Genomic DNA, 11,315 nt, shown 5'->3' on the forward strand with positions numbered 1-11,315 from the left:
AATTTTATATTAATTTATTAAAAATTAGTTTAGCAAATAACAATTATTTGGGAATAAACGTATCGCTCTCTCTCCCTTTTTCGTGCGCGTTCTCACTCGCACATGTTACAGCTATTGTACATGGTTTTCTCTTTCTCTCGCCCGCACACATTGTTCTCGCTTGAATATGGTGTGACTAATGCTTTATCTTTTAAGGAACAATAGTTGAATAGGAAAGATAATATTGAAGACATTGTTACAATATTTCAATTTTTTCTTATTTATTTGTCATGTAATGCATCATGTACAATATTATCTAAAGCGTAAGCTAACATTTCACATTCTAAAAGCGAAGTTTTATCATATTTTTCTCGCAAGAGTTTTGCCGCATCGCATTTATTATTAACATAATTTTGGCGTAAAAGGGTTACAAAATGTTTATATTTTTCGCTCACTGTATATGTATATTGATATAAAGAGTAATATATATGCTCGACGTATTGTTCGAGCTCAAACAGAAAAAGTACAGTTTTTGGTTTCAAATACATGCAAGTATCGCGTAATGTTAATTTAACAATATTTTCATTACGCAGTTTAATGAGTTGTACAATAAGATCTTGAATCGATAATGCTGAGGAAGGAGAAGTCGACTGCACGAGTCGTTCAATGTCCACACGTTTCTGGAACAGTGCTGTCCACGTTGCATGAGCCAGAATTATTTGATTGCCTCGATTGTCACCAATAAGTATCTCCACAAACGATGTTGGTCCTACGCTGATTCCAATGTCGAGATATTTATACGCTGTGGACGTCAATGCCAATCTCCTCCCCAAAATGTGAGGCGTATACCGTGGCAATGTTCTGTAAATAAAAAAAATATGGATAAGTTAGTTACAAAAACGGAAACAAAATATAAAAAATGTATAAAAATTATAAATATTTACATTTTTTCACACATTTCGTCCTGTTGAAGCGGCACGTAGTAGTCCATCTTCTTCTTTTTTTTCTGAAAGTTTTCAACTGTTCACTGAGCGACTGATGCGGTAGAGTTTTCTTGCTTCCTTTTTATTATGTAATCCCCTCCTTTATTTTATAATCCCCTCTTCTACTTTGTAATCCCCTCAATATATTTAATAAAATAAATTTTTTTTTACGACACTTCTTCGCATTTAGTACGGTAAGATTATTATAATGAAGGTCCACTGGTGAAGTTTCATTATGTCAGAAAGCTTGCCATGAATCACATGGTTGCGTGTATAAAGCTTTGAGATTGTATGGTGATCACAATTACTATTATAATTTGATATGTCTATAAATGTATGATAATTGTATCTACCATGTAGGGAACAGCAAAACAATCTATTCTCATCTTCGCTGTAGTCTGTGTTCCTAATTTATAGAGCTAGCAATATCACATCGTACATTCTGGAAAAAATTCTTGATATCATTCAAACCTAGAAATTTTTCATAGATATTACTTATTGAAAAGAAAATCTCCAAAGAAGTTTTATTCAACTTAGTCATAGGAAGAAAAAATAATGGAAAATCTATTGTACCATTTTATCTTCAGATAAGAAATCAGCTCTTTTTAAAATTGATATGATTTATCTTTATGGGGTGCTTTTCAATGCAGACCCCCACAAAACATGAAATGACATGTGAATATCTGCTTTTAAAAGAAAATTTTTGATAAAATTGTAAAATGCAAGATAATATACTATTTCAATGGTTTTTAAAATAATATTGTATTATATCATTTTATCTTGAAATAAGAAATCAGCTCAGATTAACATAACTTATTTTTATGGGTTACTTTTCTATGCAGGCCCTACTATAAAACATAAAATTATGATATATGACTATCTCTTAAAATTAATAAAAGCTGAAAAAGATTTGTTCCATGTCGAATGTTATCTTTCTGAAAAACATTGAACTTATTTTATCTTGACAACGTCAAGATGAGTCATACATTTTTTTCAAAAATGTGTACTTTAATTGTCCTAACTCAGTATAAAACCGAAAAGTCTGAGTTACTCTCGGTCAGTTTTGAGTTGAAAGTTTAGTGAAAAATTCAGCAAGAAGTTTCATCAGAAGATCAGTAAGAAGTTTTGTGAGAAGTTCTATAAGAAGATTTCAAATGTTAGTTTTTCTTTTTTTCGTTGTACCAAATTATGCCATGTAATTTGTGCTACATTTGTACAAATTGAACTATTTAAAAATTATATATTTATCAGTGTTTATTTTTTTTGTGTGTTTTCTTTTCTCCGATTTATTCAAAAAATGGAGCATCTCGAACAAATGGAACTTCAATTATTGGAGCAGTGCCGTGCTATTACTACCTTGGTGCAGTGTTTCGCGTGGCTGCAACGATGTGAAGAGTGCATCGAGCAGCTCGAAGAACTTAGTCGCGCTAAGCGTCCTCGGCTCACCGTTGAACATAGACAATCTGTGGTAGCGAGGATCGCGCGACTCGCGGGTGAAAAGACTCTGTTAGAAAGACGTTTTGTGCACGTTGGTGGTGATTACGCGGGCACTAGTGATAACGCGGAAAGACTCGTTTGGCGAGAAATTGATACCGCGTTTAAGAATCGTGTTCTGACCGGTGCGGTAATTAATTCTAAACACATTGAACCGCGCCAGTTTCTTGAAGATGCGCGGGAAATTGTGATCAAGCGAGTTGGGGATGCTATACGAGAACATAATAGTGTAAAAGTGAACACCGTGTTCAACGGTGAGTTTACGAACATTCGTGGTGAACGTGACAATAAAAATGTTGCCACTAAAAACTGTGAACTTTATCGCACTTCAAATCTGCACGAGTGGTACGAGCAACACGTCATTGAAGTCACGTTAGCGATGATCGATGAGTTCCAGGAACGTGATAACGGATGGAAATTGTTGCGAATCTTAAATTTGACGGTGAACATAAACAAGCATAATCCCATGCACGCGGGGTGTGACATCACATTACCACGTGAAATAATGCTGAAACAAGCAGTGATCAACGTGAAATCTAAAGACAATGCGTGTTTTGCGTGGTCAGTCGTGGCTGCTCTGCATCCAGTCGAACGTAATACGGACCGAACATCTTCTTATCCACATTACGCCACAGTACTTCACTTCAACGGCATAGAGTTTCCAGTGGCGCTAAAAGACATTGCAAAATTTGAACAGTGTCTCGATCAACGTGTACAGTGTCGAAAAGGAAGGAAAGAGTTTAAGCGTTCTTCCGATACGGCTCACCAGCGACAAGAAGGAGAGGCATATCAACTTGCTGTACGTGCAAGATCCACGAAACGATAATCTCGGCCACTATGCGTGGATCAAAAATCTGTCACGCCTCGTGAGCTCACAATTAAACAAGAAGCAGCATAAAAAATACATTTGCGATCGGTAAGTATAATCATAAGAAGAAAGGCATATTTTTTGTGTACAAAAAAATATTTTAAAAATATTTTAAAAAATTGTTTCTTTATTTTTTTTACAGATGTCTGCACTACTTTAGTTCCTGTGAAATATTGGAGGCTCACACAGTGGACTGCAAAAAAATGAATAACTGCGCCATCCGACTGCCGAACGAGGAGGATAAGTGGCTTGAATTTAGTAACTATCGCAACAAGGAGCGCCTACCATTCATCGTGTACGCGGATTTGGAGTGTGTTCTGCGCAAGATGGATCCAGATAGAGAGGCGTCGTATCAGCATCACGAGGTATTCAGTGTAGCATATTACGTGAAATGCTCGTATGACGATGCGTTATCATTTTATCGGTTTCGTCGTGGTAATGATTGCGTTGCGTGGTTCATTAATGAAATAAAAAACTTAGCACATAATGTAAATAATATTTTATCGACTAATGTCCCCATGGAATTAACACGAGACGATTGGGCAAAACATAACAGCACCACGCACTGTCATGTTTGCGAAAAACCGTTTGCGCTGAACGACACGCGGGTACGCGATCATTGTCACCTTACCGGTCGTTACCGTGGCCCTGCCCATTCAAACTTAAATTATAAAAATTCACATTGCATTCCCGTAGTTTTTCACAATTTAGCTGGTTACGATGCTCATTTTATTATTAAAGAAATTGCTACCGCGTTCGAAGGCAGGATCGATTTGCTGCCTATAACAAAAGAAAAATATATTTCTTTTACTAAACATTTTAAAAGCACCGAGAATAAAAAAAATAAGACAGGCATAAAATTAAGATTTATTGATTCGTACAAATTTCTCGCTTCTAGTCTTGATAAATTAGCATCATTTCTAAACAAAAATAAACTACGGATAATGCAACGTGAATATTATAATTTATCCGCAGCAAATTTTGATTTACTAACGCGAAAAGGCGTCTTCCCATATGAATACGTTGATTGTTTTGAAAAATTAGAGGAGACCGAATTACCACCGCGCGATTCATTTTTCAGTACATTAACAGGCGAAACGGTGTCGGAAAACGATTATGCACACGCCATTAACGTGTGGCAGCGGTTCTCCATCCAAACGCTCGGAGACTATAGCGATTTATATTTGAAAACCGATGTATTGTTATTGGCCGATATTTTGGAGAACTTTCGCGACAGTTGCGTTACCAGTTACGGACTCGATCCCGCATATTATTACACATTGCCCGGTTATACGTGGGATGCAATGTTGAAATATACTCAAATAAAATTTGAACTACTGACGGACATTGATATGGTATTATTTATCGAGCGCGGTATACGTGGTGGTCTAAGTCAATGTTCCAATAGATACGCACAGGCCAATAACAAGTACATGTGTTCGTATGACCTATCGAAACCGTCGTCGTATCTAATGTACTATGATGTTAATAATTTATATGGTTGGGCAATGTGTCAACCATTGCCCTACGGTGAATTTCGATGGGTCAAAGACGCTGAGAACTTTGACGCGAGCGCAATCGCTCCGGATTCGCCTATGGGTTATATTCTCGAGGCGGACTTGGAGTATCCGCAACATCTCCATGACATGCACGCCGATCTACCGTTCTGTCCGACGCGCGATAAGCCGCCCGGAAAGCGGCAGGATAAACTTCTAGCGACGGTTTATGACAAAAAGCGTTATGTCATCCATTACCGCAATTTGCAGCAGTGCACGCGCCACAGTCTTCGCGTAACAAAAATTCACCGCGTACTACAATTTGCGCAATCTCCATGGCTTCGCAATTACATTCAGCTAAATACAGATTTTAGAACTCGTGCAAATAATGAATTTGAGAAAAATTTGTATAAATTAATGAATAATGCGGTATTCGGTAAAACTATGGAGAATGTGCGTAACCACGTCAATGTAAAATTATTAACTAAATGGGATGGACGGTACGGTGCGGAGGCAATAATCGCGAAACCAAATTTTCACAGTCGTAGCGTCTTTTCGGAGAATCTGGTCGCAATCGAATTGCGTAAACTCGAGGTGAAGTTCAACAAGCCAATTTATGTGGGTATGTGTATACTCGACGTATCCAAGACATGCTTGTATGAATTTCATCATGAATACATGGCACCATTGTTTCGCGAGAAATGTAAAATTATGTATACCGATACGGATAGTTTAATATATAACATTGAATGTGATGACGTATATGAAATTATGAAACGTGATATTAATAAATTCGACACGAGCGATTACGTAGTTGATAATGTGTATGGTATTTCGCTCGCTAATAAAAAAGTGTCGGGGCTAATGAAAGATGAAAATAACGGTTTGATTATGACTGAATTCATAGGGCTTAGAGCAAAGATGTATGCCTTGCGCGTTGATGGTAAAAAAGATACAAAGAAAGTCAAGGGAGTTAAGAGTAACGTTGTAGCAAAATCGATAACTTTCAATGATTATACGCGATGCTTGCATGATGAAATTGAAATGACGCGACAACAGTCATGCATAAGATCTAAATTACATGAAGTATATACCGTGTTTGAAACTAAGATTGCTCTAAGTCCATACGACGATAAGCGATATATTGTACCCGGTTCTACTAACACTCTACCATGGGGACATTATAAAATACCTCAATAAAACACTTAATTTGTATAATGTGTATATATTGCAAACATTATAAATAAAATACTCAATTTTTTTTTTAATAATATGTATGTATATATTGCGAACATTACAAATAAAACACTAATTTTTGTAAATATTGCAAATATTATAAATAAAACATTTTTTTATATAACATATGTTTTAGAAATAAGCAACTCATTTTGTATTTCATATCTTTATATATTTTAATAAATGTGAGCACAAAATGCTTTATAATGTAATAATATGTTTATATATAATTTATTTACAACACACTATCCTTATGTATCCAAGAATTATGTGATTCATCGAATCCCAGCCATTTCACATAAACCTCATTTCCTCTTTTGCGCAACACTTTTTCAACAAGATACACATCAGGATTAGCGACACGATGCAACTCGTATTCGTAGAATCCTCCGGCAACAGGTTTTCCACGGTAGTCTTCCAGGAGATACGTCACAGGATTTGTTTTCTGCACTTTGATGATTCTAAACACCTCCGTCGTCCAATTTGGTGTGTAACCTTTCTCAAAAGTTGTTTTGAATTTACTTACACGTACCGAATCACCCACTTTGAATCGCGTTGATTTGGCAATCTTAGGGTGGTTGTACACCGTGGTTAAGAGTTTTTCAGCATTCATGGGAGTAACATCGATGGGTTGCATACCAATAGTTCGGTGCTTTCTCATATTGTACTCCGATAAGAGACGTGGCAACAAATCGATCCATTTATACCTTCCATTGAGGGTAAACTGTTTCCACATGTTGTTCTTCAACGTACGGTTGAACCGTTCGACCACCGACGCCTTCATTACAGAGTATGTAGAATAGTGATTAATGTCATGTTTTTTCAAAAGTTCTTGCACGTTTACGTTGTAAAATTCTTTTCCCATGTCGGTTTGCAAATTTTTTGGACATCTTCCATCGCCTCGAATTATCTTTGCTATCGCTGCAGCCATCTCAGTTCCACTCTTAGTTTTCAACGGCATGGCTCATGCATACTTGCTCAGCACATCAATAATGGTAAGAATGTAGTGGTAACCTTTGTTAAATCGCGTATAAGGACGCATCTTGACCACATCTGCTTGCCACAGATCATCGTATCCGTAAACTACTGACATGTCTCCGCGGAAAATTTCTTCTTGCAGGGGCATGCAGTTCTTCCACCAGCCGCTGCTTCTCGGAGCTTTTCTTCTTAGACATGTTTGATCACAATGTATGACACGAATGACGCAGAGATATGATGTTTACTCTCTCTTCTATTTTGTCTTATCAGAAAAAAGCGTCATTATTTCAAGCTTATGTAGTGCAGTTTGTATGTTATTTTGGAACTCTATCATCCTTTTCTCGAATTCTTCCTGTCGATTTTTCAAAATTTGTATGTTTTGTTGCACGCATCGTTTGTTTGCAACATCATCATCGTCCACAGGTAGAGCTACACGTCGAATCTTACGCGACCTTGCGTCAAAGTCGGCTGCGACCACGCAAAGAGCATTGTCACGCACATAATTTCTGAGTGATCCATTCCATTGGTAGTATGGCTCCGCTCCACTTTTTCCGAGTGATATTCCAAACTTGTTTATTGGCATTTCGACGTTGACTAAATGATTTTGTATCGTGCGGTTTTAATTTATAATAAGGCCGACCTCGCAAAGTTCTTCAATTATTGACAGAATCTCATTATCATGAGCGTTGTTGCCAGCTCGACGAGAAGCGTCGAGCAATCGAAGGCGGTCCACTAGTTCGTTAGGATCGTCCCAATGAACGTAATCAATCTTGTTAGCAGTCAACCTCATGGTGGATGATATCACGCCTTTACCCTTTTTTGTACCCATAAGCGGAGCGATGATTTGCTTATATTTGTACCCCTTGTTATGATGGGATTATCGGCGCTCCAACTACGTCTATGAGCATTCGTTTTTAACAGTATATTTTTATACGTTTGTTTGTCATCCTCGGTAATAATAGCTTTATCGGGAAGTCTCTTGAAAATCAACTCGTATAATCCTGGCGTACCATTGTACCTTACTTTACCTATGATTAATTTGTCATCTTTGTTGATGTCAAATTGTTTGTCTCCGAGCCTCATACCATCTTTCCCGAAAAATACACCGTACACATAATCAACCTCGTTTTGTTTGTCGTTAGCAAAGAGCAGGTCCACGTACTTTCGTCCCAATGGTCCTAGCTGACTATACAACACATCACGCTCTTCTGGTAGTTGCAAAGCCTCTCTGACAGACGTTTCAAATATAGATTTCATTTTGACATCTTCTTCCTCCGGTATGAATGGTAGTAGTGGTGGGTTTTGCGGTTTTATCGGTGTAGATTCAAACGTTGGTTCAAAACTGAACGTTGATGAATCCAAGGTGTCCTTGTCGTCGCCATAGTCATCATTCAATTGTATCTTGCGTTGCTTTCTTGGTGGTGGTGTTAATTCAAACAATCTATCACTATTACCGCTAAACTCATGTTTTCTTTTAATGATTTTTTTCGCAACATTAGCTTCTTCCTTAACATCTTTCACAACATTGACTTCTTTCTTAATTTTTCTTTTCACAGCATCAATGACTTTTCTTTTAATCGGCCGAGAGTCCTCGGTGTCTTCAACAAAATTGACATTGTTCTTAATCGGTTGAGATTTCTCAGTATTTTCAACAATCTGTTTTAGAGGTTCGCCGATGGGTTTAAACTGTTTCTCCAACGCTATATCTTCCTCTATTTTACCAGTTTTCAAAGCATGATATTTTTTACGAATCAAATCGCTCGTTTTTGCAATCTGCTTTGCTATTCTCTCACGATCCTCGATACTGTTGTTGTTGTTCATGTTGGAGGAGAAACGTTGCTTACTTAACGTATCGTCAACAACTAACCACGTTACGGTACCACATAATCGTTAAATCCTTTTCTGTATCGCCCGTTGTTAAGTGCACTATCCTTGTCTATTACTAGGAATCCATACTTTTGTTGCCAACAAGTACTACACAATTCACAAAAATCTTCATACGACATGTAGGTGTTTACATGATCGTTGTATACATGTTTGAGGTTGGTACCATCTTGTTTGAATAAGATTAACAGATTCGCATTGTCACGTATAAGATGTTTCGGTATCTTTGCATACGTCTGACAGAAATAGAAGCTGTCAACATCCATGTGACGACCCATTGCAAAGTACTCTTTTATAACATCTTACTTGTCACATGCCACGTCATCAAAGATAAAAATGGAATTTGGAAGCGCCTCGTTCGGTGAAACGACGTCGTTGTTGTTGGAAAATGTAAAATAACCAATTTCATCTATCGGTGTCAATAAGTTCTCCAAGTATTGATATTTTGGTTGTTGCAGTGATTTTGAGTACACATACACGTTCTCGAAGCGCACATCATGTGGACTTTCCATTAAGCTTATCAACACGTTTGTCTTGCCACAGTTTGATGGACCACAGATGATACCGCGTATAGAAATCGGTAACATGTTTCCATGCTTGCGCTTCTTTTTCTCAGACGTTAACTGTATTTTATCATCAAAATTTATCACTTCATTACAAACTTTGACTGATATAACGCTTTCGTCTTTTCTTTAGCGATTCGATCCATTATGATAAATGTTATAATTCTTCTCGAGGCTATCAGAACACAGAGATATTGGAGAAATTCGAAAAAAAAAACAATTTTACTAAAAAATTTCGAACTTTGACTGATATTACACTTTCGTCTTTTACTTTAGCGATTCGATCCATTATGATAAATGTTATAACTCTTCTCGGGGCTATCAGAACACAGAGATATTGGAGAAATTCGCAAAAAAAATTTTCCTCAAAGTTTTCGAACTTTGACTGATATAACTATTTCGTCTTTCACTTTAGCGATTCGATCCATTATGATAAAAGTTAGAAATCTTCTCTGGGCTATCAGAACACAGAGATATTAGAGAAATTCGCAAAAAAAATTATACTCAAAAATTTCGAAATTTGCCTGATATAAGTCTTTCCTTTTTCAGTTCAGCGATTCGATACATCATGATAAAAGTTATATCTCTTCTGTGGGCTATCAGAACACATAGATATTGGAGAAATTCGCAAAAAAACCAATTTTACTAAAAAATTTCGAACTTTGACTGATATAACTTTTCGTCTTTTACTTTAGCGACTCGATCCATTATGATAAATGTTATAACTCTTCTCGGGGTTATCAGAACACAGAGATATTGGAGAAATTCGCAAAAAAAATTTACTCAAAAATTTTGAAATTTGCCTGATATAAGTCTATCCTTTTTCAGTTCAGCGATTCGATACATCATGATAAAAGTTATATCTCTTCTGTGGGCTATCAGAACACAGAGATATTGGAGAAATTCGCAAAAAAATCAATTTTACTAAAAAATTTCCAACTTTGACTGATATAACGCTTTCGTCTTTTCTTTAGCGATTCGATCCATTATGATAAATGTTATAACTCTTCTCGGGGCTATCAGAACACAGAGATATTGGAGAAATTCGCAAAAAAAGTTTTACTCAAAAATTTCGAAATTTGCCTGATATAAGTCTTTCCTTTTTCTGTTCAGCGATTCGATACATCATGATAAAAGTTATATCTCTTCTGTGGGCTATCAGAACACAGAGACATTGGAGAAATTCGCAAAAAAATCAATTTTACTAAAAAATTTCCAACTTTGACTGATATAACATTTTCGTTTTTCACTTTAGCGACTCGATCGATCATGATAAAAGTTAGAACTATTCTGGGGGCTATCAGAACACAGAGATATTGGAGAAATTCGCGAAAAAAATTTTACTCAAAAATTTCGAACTTTGATACAGGGTGTCCCATTTTAATTCCTCCACGCAAATATTTCCGTTCCCTCGCATTTTACAAGAAAATATTTAAGACAAAAGTTGTATGGTTTCGAGGGGGACATAAGATAGTGTCATTAATTTGACCTTGAATAGTTGCTTAAAGGTCACTTGAAGGTCAACTACAATTTTTTAAATGGACCTCCCTATTTTTTATGGCATATTCTTGTAGCTTATCTCGAGACGTTTCCAAAACACTATAAATAAATGTCTTTCCGTTAAGTATTTTGCGAGTTGTGAAGCTTGAATGTTGGTGGGCCATTTTAATCCATCCACGCAAATATTTCCGTTCCCTTGCATTTTACTAGAAAATGTTTCAGACAAAAGTTGTATTGTTCAAAGGGGGCCAACCATTGATGACCTTGAACTTGACCTAGAAGTCGATTTTCAAAGTCATTTTAAGATTAACAAGTGTTTTTTCATTGAAAACCC

This window comes from Solenopsis invicta, chromosome 10, assembly GCF_016802725.1.
Source record: "Solenopsis invicta isolate M01_SB chromosome 10, UNIL_Sinv_3.0, whole genome shotgun sequence".
In the NCBI taxonomy this organism is placed as follows: domain Eukaryota; kingdom Metazoa; phylum Arthropoda; class Insecta; order Hymenoptera; family Formicidae; genus Solenopsis; species Solenopsis invicta.